We start from the raw sequence: 6,366 nt of genomic DNA, 5'->3' as shown, positions 1-6,366 counted from the left end.
GAATCCTGCCTCGGGCATGGATGTGTGTGATGTTCTTAGGTTACTTAGGTTTAAGTAGCTCTAAGTCTTGGGGACTGACGACCTCTGAAAAATAAGTCCTATAGTGCTTAGAGCCATTTGAACCAACAATGCAGTGATTTATTTTTGCCTGGCTTGTTACTCATTTGTAACATTCAGACATGCAGACAGAATTGCGAGAGAATTCTGAAACAGTGGTTTATTAAGTGAAAGTTGAGGAAATGTGAAGTCAGTATCTTATGAAAAACCATACCCTCTGTACGAAACAACGTTTAATGTCTTCACGTGTGTTACTCAATACCCATAATTTTTCTCACTTCACCAGTTATCGATGGCTTTTAAAATTACATTGTTTCATCGAAAAAGTCTGTAGTTACTGAATGGTAGATAATGACAGTTTACATAATACCAGAATGATGGAATACTTTCCTCTATGCGTTCTATCATTTTCCACAATCTCATCTCATTTCGATATCTCAAACCGTTTATGAAATGTGAGGAATGTTGTGGATATTTGACTCTGGCCTTACCGCTGGAGCGTCGCGATCGCAAAATAGTGTGATACTTCAAATCAATTTTCTCGACATTGTTCGCCTCCACTCAAGTCTAAAGAAAAATTCAATATGTTAGTTAAATTTCATATGGTGCAAAATATGTTATATGCACCAAACGCAAAATCATAGCGACCTCTCTTTCATTGCACACGTTTCTGAATTTCGCGCAGTCTCTTACTTCCATGTAAATATCACAACTGTGACCATTAACGAAATGATGATATGCCATCATGAACGTTTTATACGATGTGCGAAAATTAAGTAATGATATTTATGTGAAAAAAAATGTTGCTTACCGTTTTAGTCAAGTTTAGTGTTGTCTCCTTCACAGTAGTTTCATTCTGACTGCACACACTTTTTCCAGCGCTTCTTCCATTGTGGTAACATTTCTGGAACTCATCTTCTGTAATATCCCCCAAGACCCTCGTCACAGCTTTTTGGACATCTTGTGTTGTTTGAACATGGCGTCACTTGACCGTCGTTTTGACCCCTTGAAATAGAAAAAAGTCGCACGGAGCGATATCTGGTGAATAAGGTGGCTGTGGTACTACTGAAATGTGTTTTGAGGTTAAAAATTTCTGTACTGGCAGAGCAGTATGGGAAGGTACATTATCGTGATGCAGAATCCAATTATCAGCAATGTCGGCACGGACACGAAGAACTCTTTTTACGAAGTCTGTCTAAAATTTCTTTGTAGTAATATTGGTTAACGGTTTGTCCAGGAGGCACCCACTCTTTATGCACAATTCCCTTGAAATCAAATAAGCACACAAGCAGGCATTTCACTTTTGACTTTGACATTTTTTGGTCTGGGTGATCACTTTGAGCACCATTGCGAACTTCGGCGTTTTGTCTCTGGATCGTACTGAAGAAACCAACTTTCATCACCAGTGATAACACGGCTCAACAATTCTGGACTGATTTCCGTTTGCTCTAAGAGATCGGTTGCCATATTTTACCGTGTTTCTCGCCGTTGTGGTGTGAGATTTTTGGGGACCATTTTTGCACAAATCTGTCTCATACCAAGATCTTCAGTTATTATTGGACGAACCGTTTCTCGATTGAGGTTCAGTTCAAAAATGGCTCTGAGCACTATGGGACTTAACATCTGTGGTCATCAGTCCCCTAGAACTTAGAACTACTTAATCCTAACTAACCTAAGGACATCACACACATCCATGCCCGAGGCAGGATTAGAACCTGCGATCGTAGCGGTCACGCGGTTCCAGACTGAAGTGCCTTAACCGCACGGCCACACAGGCCGGCGAGTTTCAGTTCATTTGCAATCATTTTCACGGACAATCTTAGATCAGATCGTACGAGTTCTCACACCCTGGCCAAGTTGACATCTGTCTGTGAGGTCTGCGGTCTTCATGTTCAACATACGTTGTGCTTTCATTAAACATTTTATGCTAACGAAAAAGTTATGCTCTTGACACAATCTCCTCTCCAAAAGCCTTCTAAAGCTTACCGTAAGCTGTTGTCGCGTTTTCACCCAATTTGACGCAAAAAGAAATGCCAATATTATGCGGTTCTGTTGTGTACATAATTCCGCGTAGTCAGCGCGTACACGACTTTCCTACTAGAGCGCGCCCCGCTAAGCACAACAGCGCAGGCGCAGCGCTCGTCCGTCTCCGCACTACGAGATGGCGGTGCCTCAGAGACGGACCAAATTCTGCTTCCGCCGATCCGCGTATTAATATGTAACGCAGCCAGTGAGATTGCTGCTAACGTAGAACCTTTTCTCCTCGCAGATCACACTCGCGCAGTGATACCTGAAGGCGCGAGGTATTATAATGAGTGTACCGACCTCCGATCAGTCAGTCTGCATTTGTCTGCACCAGTCTGTACCAGTCTACATTAGTCTGTACCACTCTATAGTCAAGTTTCAGTCTGCACCTAAGAAGATTATCATATTCCTGTACATAGCCAGAAGATAAATGTATAGACACATTGTCAAGTTCTCAGAATGAGATTTTCACTCTGCAGCGGAGTGTGCGCCGATATGAAACTTCCTGGCAGATTAAAACTGTGTGTCCGACCGAGATTCGAATTCGGGACCTTTGCCTTTCGCGGACAAGTACTCTACCAACTGAGCTATCCAAGCACGACTCACGCCCCGACCTCACAGTTTTACTTCTGCCAGTACCTCGCCTCCTACCTTCCAGACATTACAGGTCTCCTGCGAACCTTGCAGAACTACCACTCCTGAAAGAAAGGATATTGCGGAGACATGGCTTTGCCACAGCCTGGGAGATGTTTCCAGTGTTGTGTGGGGAGAAGAGCCAACACCGTGTTACTAGTGGGGGCCGAAATGCACGCGTTTTAGCTCACGCAGGCTGGCGTGAGGATGGAAGGACTATACTGACGTGAGGTCTGGAACATGGTAAGGAATTAGACTTCAGAAAGCGGACGTAATTAGTTTGATACTCATCTTTAATCCATTAATAATTAACGTTGCTCTTGATGGTACATGCGTCACAATATTATCTATTCACATAGTACTTGTAGTAACTGAATATGGCGCCTTGCTAGGTCGTAGCAAATGACGCAGCTCAAGGCTATGCTAAACTGTCGTCTCGGCAAATGAGAGCGTATGTAGACAGTGAACCATCGCTAGCAAAGTCGGCTGTACAACTGGGCGAGAGCTAGGGAGTCTCTCTAGACTAGACCTGCCGTGTGGCGGAGCTCGGTGTGCAATCACTGATAGTGGCGACACGCGGGTCCGACGTATACTAACGGACCGCGGCCGATTTAAAGGCCACCACCCAGCAAGTGTGATGTCTGGCGGTGACACCACATCCAGAATCATATTTTCACTCCGCAGTGGAGTGTGCGCTGATATGAAACTTCCTGGCAGATTAAAACTGTGTGCCGGACCGGACTCGAACTCGGGACCTTTGCCTTTCTTACAAGAGTGCTAGTTCTGCAAGGTTCGCAGGAGAGCTTCTGTAAAGTTTGGAAGGTAGGAGACGAGATACTGGCAGAAGTAAAGCTGTGAGTACCGGGCGTGAGTCGTGCTTCGGTAGCTCAGATGGTAGAGCACTAGCGCGCGAAAGGTAAAGGTCCCGAGTTTAATCAAGTTCTGTTTAAAATTGGTCACCGTCAATCTGCTACTCTAAGCGCGCAAGTGGCATTTCTATCGTCTGACCTAACGGCAGAAGATAAACACGCCACGATAAGACCAAGAGACATATTGCTGACACTCGCCTACTTCGTTAGAGCGAAAAGTCAAATAATCTGATGGTGTGTGTACGGAAGGTCTTACAGTATGCACACCACAGGTTCCATTTCTGTGACGAGAGACACAATCACGTGCTAACTTATAACAGCACGACTCACGACTGAGCAGTTGCGTCGATGTGACGCTTGGACTAGAAGCAGCTTATAGACCAAGGTCAAAGATATTACGCCTACGCAAGCACTCAGGGTTGGCACATCTTTCAAAGAAAATCAGTCTCATTACTTCACTGACGCACCTCGTGTAAGGCTACAAGGAAAGCAAAAATTACTTTTTGTTTTTTACTGAATAGTTTTTGTAAAATCGTTTGAGAAAGATTGCAGGGTAAGCGTCTCGATTCTGTTATCCCCTTCCAAACAGACGAATAAACTCGCCCAGCGCTTTGGACGAAAACCAGTGGCTGGGCATCGGCCACCATATCCTACGCGACCTATAGTCTATGGTCGAAAGTAATGGCTGTCGATGCTACCTGTGAATCGTAATGTTTCGCTAGGCGCCGCCAAAGCGTATAAGAGCGCGGTAGGGGAGTAAATCGATTCGCGTCGGCGTTAAGTCGGCTCCGGAGCGCATTAGAATGGACACGGACACGAACACAGGCAAATGTATTCCGGCGCGTCGCTTCCGTGCCGGCGGGCAGTAGCCGCCAAATCGCTTCGCGGCCAGCCGCTCCTCTTCCGGCGCGATGGCTCGCGGTTTTCGGAGCGATATAGCGGCCGCCCCGTTTCACACGATTCCCAATCACTCATCCCGCCCAGCAAATGGAACGGCCGCCGGGCCCTCCTCAGAGAGGTACGTCTAAATTTACTGCCGGCGGTTCGATTCTGAAGCCATTACACCGTGCTCGTTACCGACTTCCAGCTCAGTCGAGCCATTTCAACAGAATTCGTTCTGGGAGGTGAAGACAGACCGTTATAGGTTTTCTTGAACATGGTGACCATAATTTCCGAATATGTGTAGACCGTCATTTCCGGTCCCGCACAGTCAAAAGTGGCTCTGAGCTCTATGGGACTTAACCTCTGAGGTCATCAGTCGCCTAGAACTTAGAACTGCTTAAACCTAACTAACCTAAGGACATCACACACATCCATGCCCGGGGCAGGATTCGAACCAGCGACCGTAGCGGTCGCGCGGTTCCAGACTGTAGCTCCTAGAACCGCTCGGACACTCTGGCCGGCCCCGCTTAGTCGGTTAGGACTTGTCACTAATGTGAGCGACGGTGCCTGTGTTCTGGTTTTCAGTAGTTGGGGACTATCTCGCAGCCTACAGATAAGTGTCCAGTTTTTGCTTAATACGGGTAAATGGTGCTAGTCAGGCCTAACGCATCTGTTTTCAAACGAGAGTGGTTTCTCCGGACGTTTGGTTGCCAGTACCCTTTCTCAAGAAGCCACTGAGAAGGGAACCTCCCCATCGAACCCCCCTCAGATTTAGTTATAAGTTGTCACAGTGGATAGGCCTTGAAAAACTGAACACAGATCAATCGAGAAAACAGGAAGAAGTTGTGTGGAACAATGAAAAAATAAGCAAAATATACAAACTGAGTATCCATGCACAAGATAGGCAACATCAAGGATCGATTGAGCTCAGGAGCTCCGTGGTCCCGTGGTTAGCGTGAGCAGCTGGAAGATCCTTGGTTCAAGTCTTTCCTCGAGTGAAAAGTTTTGAAAAGTTTACGTTCTTTATTTTCGCTAAGCTATGATCTGTCCGTTCTGTCATTGATGTCTCTGTTCACTGTAATAAGTTTAGTGTCTGTGTTTTGCGACCGCAGCGAAAAACGGTGCGATTAGTAGACGAAAGGACGTGCCTCTCCAATGGGAACCGAAAACATTTGATCGCAAGGTCATAGGTCAACCGATTCCTCCACAGGAAAACACGTCTGATATATTCTATACGACACAGGTGACTGCATGTGCGTCACATGACAGGAATATGTTGTCGACCCACCTAACTTGTACACTTGGCCAATGGGTAAAAAGACTCTTCTACCTTGCATGAGTTAGGTTTTCTTGTGGATGTGATATTTACTCCTAAAAAAGTGATGAAAACATAAGAGTTTGTCACATAAACTCCAACAAATGAATGCAACAGTTTCATAGTCGCTCCATTTTCCCTGTGCTCTGTCATAACATATGTTTTTAACGTTTTCAAATTTTTCGGTGTGTAGACCGTCAAATCCTGCATATATCCAAGCAAATCTGAACATGTCCTGGAATTTTGGAGAGCGAAGTTGATCATGTGTGAGTGCCTGAACTTTGATAATTGTCTGAAAATAAAAAATTAAACTTTTTACTCGGGGGAACACTTGAACCAAGGACCTCTCGCCCCGCAGATGCTCACGCTAACCACAGGACCACGGGGCTCCTGAGCTCACGTTATCCTTGATGTTGCCTATCTTGCGCATGGACTACTCAGTTTGTATATTTTGCTTATTTTTTCATAGTTCCACACAACTTCTTCCTGTTTTCTCGATTGATCTGTGTTCAGTTTTTCATGGCGTATCCACTGTGCCAACTTATAACTAAATCTGAGGGGGACGCGATGGGGAGGTTCCCTTGT

This window comes from Schistocerca cancellata, chromosome 10 (assembly GCF_023864275.1).
Source record: "Schistocerca cancellata isolate TAMUIC-IGC-003103 chromosome 10, iqSchCanc2.1, whole genome shotgun sequence".
NCBI classification, from domain to species: domain Eukaryota; kingdom Metazoa; phylum Arthropoda; class Insecta; order Orthoptera; family Acrididae; genus Schistocerca; species Schistocerca cancellata.
This window is presented reverse-complemented; position numbering follows the sequence as displayed.